Raw genomic sequence first — 12,464 nt, forward strand, 5'->3', positions numbered from 1 at the left:
GCCAAGATTAATGAAACTAGTTGGCTTTGGCATCGTAAGCTTGCATATATTAGCATGTATTCACTTTCAAAACTCATTAAGAAAGAATTGGTTATTGGTTTATCCAAATTGAACTTTGAAAAGGATAGAATTTATGATGCATGCCAACTAGGTAAACAAACAAGAGTTTCATTCAAATCTAAAAATATTATTTTAACTACTAGGCCATTAGAATTATTGCACATGGATTTATTTAGACCTACTAGAACTACTAGTCTAGAAGAAAAATGATATGGTTTTATAATTATTGATGATTTCTCTCGTTTTACATGGGTTTTCTTTTTGGCACACAAGGATAAAACTTTTCAAGTTTTCTCTAAATTTTATCGAAAAGTCACAAATGAGAAAGGTTTTTCAATTCAAAATATTCGAAGTGATCATGGAACCAAATTTGAAAACCAAGATTTTGAAAAGTTCTGTGATGAAAAAGGAATAGGCCACAACTTTTCAGCACCTAGGACATCCCAACAAAATAGGATAGTAGAAAGAAAAAATAGAATCCTTGAAGAAATAGCCCGTACCATGCTATGTGAAAGCAACCTTCCAAGATACTTTTGGGCAGAAGCAATTAACACAGCATGCTACATATTAAATCGTGCTTTAATTAGATAAATTTTAAAGAAAACTCCTTATGAGCTTTGGAAAGGAAGAAAATCAAACATTGCATATTTTCATATTTTTGGGTGCCGATGCTTTGTGTTAAATAATGATAAAGAAAGATTAGAAAAATTTGATGTAAAATCCGATGAAGTAATTTTTCTTAGTTACTCCTCTTCTAGTAAAGCTTTTAGAGTTTTCAACAAAAGAACCTTAGTAATAGAGGAGTCAATTTATGTTATCTTTGATGAAACTAACGATCTTCCTTCAAGGAAGAATGAAGATTTTGATGATGCAGATCCTCTTATAGAAGGAATAAAGGAGATCAATCTAAAAGATTCAATAATTCAAGATGATGAAGAATATGAAGAAAAACAAGATGAGGAAGGTGAAGAATGACAAGAACAACCTCATGGTATAAATAATCTACCCAAAGAATAGAGGTATAATCACAATCACCCCAAAAAATTAATCATTGATGATCCTACACATGGTGTAAGAACTCGTTCTTCACTTAAAGATGCATTCAATCATTTTGCTTTTGTCTCTCATCTTGAACCTAAAACTATAGACGAAGCTGAAAAAGATTATAATTAGATTAATGCAATGCAAGAAGAACTTAATCAATTTGAAAGAAATAATGTATGGATCTTAGTATCAAGACCTAAGAACTATTCAATAATTGGCACAAAATGGGTATATAGGAATAAATTGGATGAACATAGAAATGTAATAAGAAATAAAGCAAGATTGATTGCAAAAGGTTATAATCAAGAAGAAAGAATTGATTTTGATGAGATCTTTGCACCTGTTGCTAGATTAGAAGCGATTAGACTTCTACTTGCATATGCTTGCTTTATGAAATTTAAATTATTCCAAATGGATGTCAAAAGTGCCTTTTTAAATGGATATATTGCTGAAGAAGTTTATGTAGAACAACCTCCAGGTTTTGAAAATCATGCTTTTCCTAATCACGTTTTTAAATTAAATAAAGTTCTATATGGTTTGAAACAAGCACCCAGGGCTTGGTATGAAAGGCTAAGCAAATTTCTACTCAATAATGGTTTTTCAAGAGAAAATGTAGATGCAACTCTTTTCATTAAAAGAAATTAAGATGATATATTAGTTATACAAATATATGTCGATGATATTATTTTTGGGTCTACTAATGAAACTCTTTGTCAAAATTTTGCAAAGCTCATACAGGGAGAGTTCGAGATGAGCATGATGGGAGAACTCACATTCTTCCTCGGACTCTAAATCAAACAAACAAAAGAAAAAATCTTCATCACCCAAAGCAAGTACACAAGAAAATTATTCAAAAGATTTGGAATGGAGAACTCCAAACTGATTGGCACACCCATGAGCCCAACATGTAAGCTTGACAAAGATGAAGAAGGTAAAAGTATAGATTTAAAATTTTATAGAGGCATGATTGGTTCTCTATTATATTTAACTGCTAGTAGACCTGATATTATATTTAGTGTTTGCCTATATGCTCGTTTTCAATCAAATCCAAAAGAATCACACTTGAATGCAGTTAAAAGAATCCTTAGATATTTAAATGGTACACAAACTTTAGGATTATGGTATTCTAAGGACTCACTAATTGACTTAATAGGATATTCAGATGTCGATTTTGCTGGATGTAAATTAGATAGAAAAAGTACTAGTAGAACTTGCCAATTTCTTGGAGTTAACCTAATCTCTTGGTTTAGCAAGAAACAAAATTCGGTAGCACTGTCTACAGCCGAGACTGAATACATTGCAGCCAGAAGTTGTTGTGCTCAAATCTTGTGGATTAAGCAATAACTCGAAGACTTTGGTATCAAACTTAATGAAACTCTCATAAGATGTGATAACACTGGTGCTATAAATCTCACTAAAAATCTAATTCAACATTCTAGGTCAAAACATATTGAAATTAGGCATCACTTCATAAGAAAATATGTTCAAAATAAAGATATAATTCTTGACTATATTTGTACTAAAAAATAATTAGCTGATATTTACCAAGGCCTTAAGTAAAAATAGATTTTGTGAAATTAGGAGAGAACTAGGAATCCTTGATCCATCTGCTTGAGTGTCTCTCTGATTTCAAGGTATCATCATCAAAAATTATTTTAGCTTAATTCTCATCTTTTTCTTTTGAGATCAAAAACCCAAAATTATCATTCTCATAATCAATTTTTGGGTAAACATACTTATCCTATTGTTTCAAATTTCTTCAAAATTATTTCATCATTTTTTCGATTTTCTCTGTGCCATGAGTTGACCCCCAGGGTCAACCCTAGGATAAACTTGTAATATTGACTAAATCCTTCGGGCGCCTTCTTTTTGTTGGAAAACCTCCCTTGAGCCAACCCAACTCTCCATCTTCTTCCTTCCACCAAGCCAAAAGACTCCCTCTCTTCTTCCTTAAACCCAAGTTTTTCCCCAAAACTCTTCTCCCACCATCTCTCACCCTCTAAATCATCCTCTTGGAACCAAGCTCCTCTCTTTCTCCTTCTTCATTTGGAGCGAGTCGAGCTTACCCTAGACTCTACCCGTCTTCTCCAAATCGGCACTCTACTTCTTCAAAATCCTTGTCTTTCCACTCAAAACCCTTCATCTCTACCTCACATTTGCTCTCCTAAGTTCCTTGCTATTTCGGCCTGCGCAAATGGCTCCGAAGATGAAGCTTCCACAGAGGAGAAAATCAGTTCGCGGGTTGGAGGAAAGTATGCGTCGGAAAAGACAAGCAACTGAGACCACTTCTGCTTGAAACCCTGCTCCTGCATCAGCTCTAGCTACAACCAGGTCTCCAATCAACCCTAGTAAGGTACCCCTCTCTGATAGGAAGGTAGAGCCCGGCAAAAATATTGATTTCAGATTTTTTGAAAAGGAAGGGTTCTCTATCGGATCAAAAATTAAGGATCAAGATTGGGAATTCTACTGCTCCCTAAAAAAACTACTTATGTGGATCTTGTTAGAAAATTTTATCTGAATTTGGGATACAGCAATGAAACAGTAAAATCCACAGTAAAGTATATAGAAATCAGCCTAGATCCTATGCTTTTGGAAGAAATTCTTCATTTACCTTGTGAGGGATACACAAACATGAAACTCTCAATTAAAGAGGAAGGAATGAATGTTATTCTAGGGAGGACCTTCACTGGAAGCCTAAACAAATTAGAGGCAAAGATTCTTTCCATTGAGATGAGGCTGCTACACCACATGGTAACTAAGTTATTTTTTCCTAGAAGTGGTAGACATGTTCTTCTCTTTGGTCGGGACATCTGCATTATATATCATGTTATTACTCAAACCCCCCTAAACCTCCCGGCATTGATGTTTGAGGCTATGAGAGAGACCTTGAATAGGTCTAAGGCACATTTGCCTTTTGGTATGGCTCTCACTTTAGTATTTAGGAGGTTCGGAGTTAACTTTGAGGGGGAGGCAGTAGCTAGGCTATCTCACTCCGACACTATCAATCATCATACTTTGCACCGCATGGAATTTTTCAAAACTGATGGTGGTTGGACAAAAGGTATGGAAGAGAGAGCTGAGGATAGAGCAGAGGAGGAAGGACCATCCTCACCCCTCCGTGATCACAGGGCTGTATCTCCAGACATTCAGTTTGTTTCTGACCATGAGGCTGGGCCATCAGAGTCTGCGAGGAGGCATACTTTGGTTCAGTAGCCGGACAGCAGAGCACATTCTTCAGAGATCAGATTGGCTGATGATCAGATAGAGATGATATCTCAACGTGTAGCCTCCATACTATCTCGTCAGATGGGCACTTCAGCTTTTGCTCAAGGATCGACATCTCACGATGTATTTGATCAGACACTGATCCCCCATATCTCCACTATTTTTCAGATGATTTCTGATCAGTCAGTATGCATCGAGCAGCTTGAGCGTTGTGTATTGAGACTGACTGACAGAGTATTTGACTTACAGAGGCAAGTGTTAGCTCTAGCCCATCCACAGCCACATGAGAATATCACTGAGGTCTCAGATCTATCTGCAAAGGCAATCAGACTGCGAGGAGTCTTAGAGAGTGGTTTTGACTTTCTGAGGAGAGAGATCAGGGGCTCTAGTGAGCATGCTTCCACTCAGTTTACTGCACTGCTACAATCTATTTCGAGAGCTTTGAACCTTCTGGACACCATCAGACTCTCACTTGTAGCTCAGTCCTTTGCTTCTCAGCCTTTAGGATCTTCTCATCCCCCCACTCGTGCTGGCACCTCTACTCGTGGCAGAGGCAGATGCGGTCGAGGTCGAGCTCGTAGACATGATCCTTCATCTCCTCACTCCATCTCTGATTCATCAGACTCCGATCCATCCAGCTATGATATCTATTAGATCCAGTGTAGTCTGTCCTTCCCTTAGTTTTTGTCTAGGATCTATCTTATGGGCCATGTAATGTAATGTTGACTGATTGACTCTTGGATAGTTTCTATCCATGTCTTTTGTACTCTAAGTCAACACTTATGTATTAAAACATCTATGTTTTCAGTCATCGTTTGGCTATATATATATACACTTTGACTTTCAATGAATATCTCTGAATATGATCAAATTGAATTACTTTTAAATTATGAAATACTTGAATAGTAATATTTTTTAAATGAGCAAATTGATATATCTTTTACGATTGCTATATTAAGGGAGAGTAAAACAATAAGCAATAAAGAAATAAGCAATAAAGAAGGAAGCTAAAGATGTAAAATTGATCCCATCAAAAGGAAGGAATAGAGAAAATATATTATTAAAAAAAAAAAAAAAGTAAAGAATCTCAATTGATGCTGTCAAAAAGAGGGAGTAGAGAATTGAGATTGAGATTGAGCAATAAGAGCAATAAAGATTGAACATTAAGTAAATTGTTAAGCAAATGGGTACATGTGTCATATGCCTTTTTCCTTCCAAGCAAATGCACTTATAAGCAAATTTCAAATTTATCTTTAAACTGATTATGATGTATTTTGTTTCAATACTTGGCTATAATATCTAAGTGATGCATCTTCATAAATTTGAAATTCATGTTCAATGCTTTCTATATGCTTTTGCTCAAATATTTTGTCATCATCAAAAAGGAAGAGATTGTTGCTTCTTGAATTAATTTTAATGATTACAAAGTATTTGAGGGGATTACTAATAATTTTGGCTTGAAAAAAGACTTATTGCATTTCAGGGGTAAAATCATAATTTTATCAAGACCTGATTCAAAAGCCTCAAGAGCAAGAACTAAAGACGTACAATCTATTGGAGAAAATTTCAATATTTTTGAAAGTATATTTAATAAGAAAACTAGATTTTTATTTTTGAGTCGACCCCATGAGTCGACTCATGGCTTAAAGGGCTGAACGGCACGTTGAAATTTTGGCTGGCACACTCTGTGAGTCGACCCCATGGATCGATCCCTTGGTATGAGTCGACCCTATGAGTCGACCTCTGCTGCTCTACAGGTCAAAATTATAGAACAGTCATTTTCTGCTCTTTTCCACAGAGGTCGACCCCATGAGTCGATCCATGAGCATGAGTCGACCCTATGAGTCGACCCCTGTGACGGAAAAATTCTGCAACGGCTAGTTTTTAATCCGTTTCAATTGCATTTAATGCTCATTTAATGTGCTCTAACGGCTCTATTTCAGTCTAGATTACTCTCCATCATTATTTGAAGTTATATAAAAGGACTTAAAGGAGGAAATCAAGAAGAGAGAGAAAGATTTGAAAAAGATTCTTCAAGCATTCTTGACAACCCTAAGCAAGAGCCCACAAAAAGAGTTCAAGAAGCTTTTATTTCAAGTTCACCAACTCCTCAAGAGTTCATTAAAGTCTCCAACCACCTTGAGAAAATCAAGAAGAGCTTCCTTCTAATTGTGTAAAGTATATTTAAAGCTTTATTCGCTCATTAAAGGAGCTTCATATGTATTTCTGTGCAATTAACTATAATACTCTTCTTGAGTTATTATTTTTGTTTTGGAAGAGTTCCAAAACGTGGGAAGATTGATCCGAACCTTGAATCGGATTGTATTGGGTTGGCTTGTACCCAAAAAATAAGTGGTCTAGCTTGGGATAGTTAGAGTCGGAGGTTCCGATGAGTGTATTCAGGTTGAATACAGTTTAGTGGATTGAAATTCTCAAGTAAGAGCTTGGGGAGTGGATGTAGGTGCAAGGTTGGCACCGAACCACTATAAATCATCTTGTTTGTGTTGTGCTTAATTGCTTTCTTTTTAAACTTTTTTATTCTCTTTCATTCTTACATCCAACCATTATCCTTGCATCAATTACACTCTCCTTACTTATCTTGCTATTGTTAAATATTCTTCATAAGTTGTAAGTTAAGTTTAAATTTTTAGAAACTCAATTCACCCCCCCTCTTGGGTTGCATAGCTGGGCAACACAGATGAACCATGACTCGAAGAGTCCAGATCCCCTAAGACTCTCCCTCCATGTTTTATGCCAAGAAGGGGAGGGCGCACATGAAAACGCGCCCCCTTATTCTCTTATGTGTGTGAAGAGATGTGGGGTGCCAACCATCCTTCTGGGACTCTCTCTCTTTTAGGACAACTATCCAAATATATTTTGAATAGATGCCTTATCAAGAGAATATTCTAATCTGATTAGATTAGGCATGGAATAATTTTTTTGTGCGATAAAAAATCATGAAGAGGTGGGCGTGTGCTAAAGGATTGGCGTGAAAAGATTTCATGCATTTTTTTCTTGGTGTAAATTTTTTTCTTTCCTCTTTTCCATGCCATTCTTACCTATTTAGATAAGATCTGATCTTATCTCTGAATGGGGTGGCATGGAATTGGTTTTGTGTGACAAAACTTAACATGAAGAGAGGGCATGCATGAGATATGAAGTGGGGTCTTCTTTCTTACATAAAAACTTCTTCTCAACGTCTCCTCCTCTTCTCCCCTTCATCCAATGCCTAGATCTGATGATGATCAGATCTAAGAAACGAAAAGAGAGAGAAGAAGAGAAAAAGAAGAGTTTTTCTTCTCTTCATGATAATCTGGTTTAGATCCCATCGGATCTATGCGAAAGAGTTCGCGCAGCGATCTCCTTCTTCAAGATCTAGAAGAAGAGATCTAGATCGAAGGATGAGGAGTGAGATCTGTAAGGTACTAGCATATTGATGATCTCAGTGCTTCGATCAGGCATCTCTGTGTGGATATCGACAGAGGTCGGACACATGTGTGGCTATGATCAGAATCCTGGACATCCACAGGATTCAAGGTATGGAGATCTGATCTCCATTTGATTTTGCTAACCATTATTTTTTTTTTAAATTTTAGATTATGATTGCATATTTATGTCAAAATCTTAACTATGGTTTTTAGATCAGATTTAGTATGTGATTTAATTAAAAATATTTTAATTGATTTACTTCCACTGCTTAGATGCTTAGAAAATTTTTGAACTATACGTACGAAACCGTAGTGATTTTCTAACAACACCGATGTGTATGGACTATTTGATATACAGGCCAGGAGTGGTTATAGCTACTTTATCACTTTTATCGATAATCTATCAGGATACAATTATGTGTATCTGATGAAACACAAGTTTAAAGCCTTTGAAAAGTTAAAAAAATTTAAAAGTGAAGTAAAAAAATAAATAGGTAAATCCATTAAGGTTCTTCGATCTGATCGAGGAGGTGAATATCTAAGTCAAAAATTTTTAAAATATCTTAAGAATAATGGCATAGTCTCTTAATGGATTCCTTCTGAAGCACGTTAGCTCAATAAGGTATCCGAAAGGAAGAATATGACCCTATTAGATATGGTCAGGTCTATGATGAGCTTTACTGATTTATCCTTATATTTTTGAAGATATATTTTGTTAACTGCAATTCATCTATTGAATAGAGTTCTATCAAAATCCATTCCTATCACACCATATGAGATATGGTATGGTAAAAAGTCGAGTCTAGGTTATTTTAAGACTTGAGGATATCCAGTCTATGTCAAGAGATAGATGGCTGATAAATTAGAGGATAGATCTGTAATAGCTTATTTTATAGAATATCCAAAAAAATTAATGGGATACTACTTCTACTTTCTATAAGATCACAATATGATTGTGAGTCAGAATGTCATATCCTTAAAAAAAATAATTTATCTAAAATAGTGGCAGTGGGAGGCTAGTTGAGCTCAAAGAGAAGGTCTCTGAAGAGCAAAAAGCTATGGATCCTCAGAAACTCATTATTCATGAGCCAGTAGTTGATGTTCCTCTACCACCTCGTAGATCAACTAGAATCTTTCATTCTTCTGAAAGATATATGGGTATGCTGAAAGAGGATATAGAGAAAGCGTTCCTTATGGGAGATGGGGGTCATGATGATAATTCTAGTATTTTTGATGAGATGATGTCTGACATCGATTTTGAAAAATGATTAGATGCAATGAAGTCAGAGATTGACTCGATGCACTCGAATCAAGTATGGATCTTAGTAGATCCATCTGAGGGTATAGCATCCATTGGATATAAATAGATCTACAAAAGAAAAATAGATGTCAATGGTAAGGTCGAGACCTATAAAGCTAGGCTCGTGGCAAAAAATTATAGTCGGCATAAGGATATTGACTATCAGAAAACTATCTCTCCCATGGCCATGCTGAAATTCATCCACACTCCGCTTGCTGTTGCAGCTTATTATGATTATGAATCTAACAGATGGATGCGAAAACTACTTTTCTGAATGAATATCTTGAGAAAGATATCTATATGGAGTAGCCTTTGGATTTCACATCTGGTGATGGTGATCACAGAGTTTGCAAGCTGTAAAGATCCATATACAAATTAAAGCAAGCTTCTCGGAGTTAGAATCTTTATTTTAATGATGTGATCAAATCGTTTGATTTCATCAAGAATGAAGAGAAATCTTGTGTATACAAAAGGGTCAGTGGAAGTGCAATAACATTCCTCATATTATATGTGGATGATATTCTCCTTATTAGGAATAATATTTTCATACTGACCATGATCAAAAGATGGTTGTCCAAAGAATTCTCTATGAAAGATCTAAAAAAAGTATCCTATATTTTTGAAATAAAGATTTATAGAAATAGATCTAAAAAGATGCTAGGCCTGTCACAAAATCTGTACATAGAGAAAGTGCTGAAGAGGTTCAGCATAGAAAACTCTAAAAGAAGACTTCTATCTCTTGGGCATAGGAGTATGCCATGCTGTGTACTCGATCTGATATTATCCTTACTGTGAGTCTCACAAGCAAATATCAATCGAATCCAGGCTAAGAGTGTCGGATTACTGTGAAGAATATCTTAAAGTACTTGAGAAGAACTAAGGATCTATTCATGATCTTTGAAGAATAGAGAGAGTTAGAAGTGGGAGGATACACAAATGCTGATGATAGAATGACTACATCAGGGTGTATTCTTATGCAATGTTGGTTTGGTATGTTAGAAAGGTTCCAAACAACCGACCAATAAAAATTGAGTACGCAATGGATGTGTTGGATGAAATCTAGTTTTAATATTAGTTACAATACTGAATGTTATGTCATTAGATGCTATGATAATGTACTGCAAAGACAATAGTGCCATAGCCTTTGCTAAGAAGCCTAGGTCTCACCAAAAATCTAATCACATAGAGTAGTGGTATACGTGACTACCTCGAAAAAAAATATATCGAGATACGAAGAGTAGACTCTGTGGATAACGTGGTAAACCCACTGACAAAGCAATTGAGCCAGCCAAAGATAGAAGTCCATCTTGAGAAGATGGGACTTAGATTAGTGGCCAATTGGCTTTAGTCTAAGTAGACAATTATTAGATGTATGTCCTAAAAGCCAATATGGTTGATACATTGTAATAAATTTAGGACACAATTTTATACTTAATTCATTGATTTGATCAATAAAAGGAAAAGTTTGTTTTCAATCAAGTGTGATGTATCCTTGAATCATCCATGAAATTATATTTCGATACATATTCTCAAAGTGTTGAGAATTAGAGACATGTATATAAATCCTAAATGCTTCCAATCATAGTATCATCATGAGGATGGTGATCAATCCGGATAGATCGATGCATAAATTGCTTCCTTCGGGGTAGATGAGTCTCTGATCTACAGTGTAGAGATACTGAGCGATGAGTGCGGATAGTTGTTAGAGAACAACTAGTACTGAGTATGACCATACGAGAGATCACTTGAATTTCTAATCGATTGTCAGTGATTGTCTCGATGCTGCAGTTGTGTGACTTATCTTTTGATCTGTAATGGTACGACTGCTCCTAATGAGACTACTGAAGTTTGACTGACATATAAATATGATCTCAATGAGTTCTTATAGTAGATATTGACGATAGTTGATTTACTGTAGGAGTAGGATATGCATCTATATGGAATCTATCAATCTTGATAGAAAGGAGTTGTCCTATGAGATTTGAGAGGCTAAGTCTGAGAGTCTGCGGCCACAGTAGTGTGATTGATGAAAAAGAGTTTCTATGAGAATCACAATTAAACTTGAGCTGATCAAATCTATTATATGACTGATGATAAGATTTGATAATTTATCTATGATCTGCCATCTACTCGAGACTCACGATAGAGGGACTGAATCACATGTTAATTATATCTTAAGATTTTTTTTTGATTCTACTGGATTGCCACTACATACTGCTAGGTGTCACTGGTGGATTATGAGAGCTTATTAGGATTGTTTAGGATGGACAATATTTGATGAGTTAGAGTAGAACTGTTCCGACCCATTGAAAAAGTTTCAATGATGCTATGATAAAGATCATTGTATATCTCACTACCAGATAGAATTAAATCTATGGAGTCACACAACAAAGGGATTAGATCAAGAATAAGCAATTGGACTTATGAAGTCTCAATTGGATTTAGAGAAATCTAATTGGGTTCAGAATAACCTTGCTAGCACATGGTTGAACCCAATTTCTTTTTTATATTTGAATTTTTTATTTGATAAGATTAATTTAAATTTAATTATCTGCTAATAACTTAAATGAATTAGATTCATTAGGCTCCAATTGTTGGGTGCTTAGGATTTTGGATCAAATGAATTAAGAGTTCAAAGATTTAATCAATTTTCTTGATAGTTTTGATTGGATACCACTTAATTTGATCAAGTTGGGCGTGCCCACCCATTAGGGGGCATGTGGGATCAGCATGGGGCATCCCCTAGGCCTCATGTGGCATGTGTATTTGTGGGTTCAAGGGCTCGAATAGTTGGCACCAACAGGATCTCCTAAAGGGGGTCAAATAACTAAAGAAATAAGGATTCCTAATACAAGTAGGACTTATATTAAGTGGTTGTTTGGTTTTGAATAGGATTCAAACCTTATGCCTATTTAAAGGGACCTTCTCTAAGGTTTTTTAGCACTAAATTCCAGCACCCCATGCCTCTCTTAAAAGGTCCCCATGCCCCCTCTCTCTTTTCTCTCTCTTCTCCCTTGAAGATCCAAGGCCCAAGGAGTTTGGGCATCCCACATCTCCATGCCCAAAAGGTGTTTGGGTGTCCCTTTGCTTGCTGGTTTTTAGATTTTGATTGCTTCATAATCAAGAAAAGAAAAGCAAGAGAAGAAAAGAAGAAGAAAATTAAGAAAAGGATCAAAGAGTTGATCGTGATTCAGGCTTCGTTTAGATTCACAGGCTGATTTTTCTTAAAGAAGAAAAACCAACATCAAAGAAGACTGTTCTAGACTGATCCTGAGTAGATATCTGTAGAGGTCAGGTACTTACGTGGCTAAGGAAGAACCTACTCTCTTCTAGATCCAGATTTGAAGAAAGAATTTGCGAAATAGGTATGTGATCCGATCACATATTCAATTTCAACATAAAATTTA

Source organism: Elaeis guineensis, unplaced genomic scaffold, assembly GCF_000442705.2.
Source record: "Elaeis guineensis isolate ETL-2024a unplaced genomic scaffold, EG11 Super_Scaffold_31900, whole genome shotgun sequence".
Classification (NCBI taxonomy): domain Eukaryota; kingdom Viridiplantae; phylum Streptophyta; class Magnoliopsida; order Arecales; family Arecaceae; genus Elaeis; species Elaeis guineensis.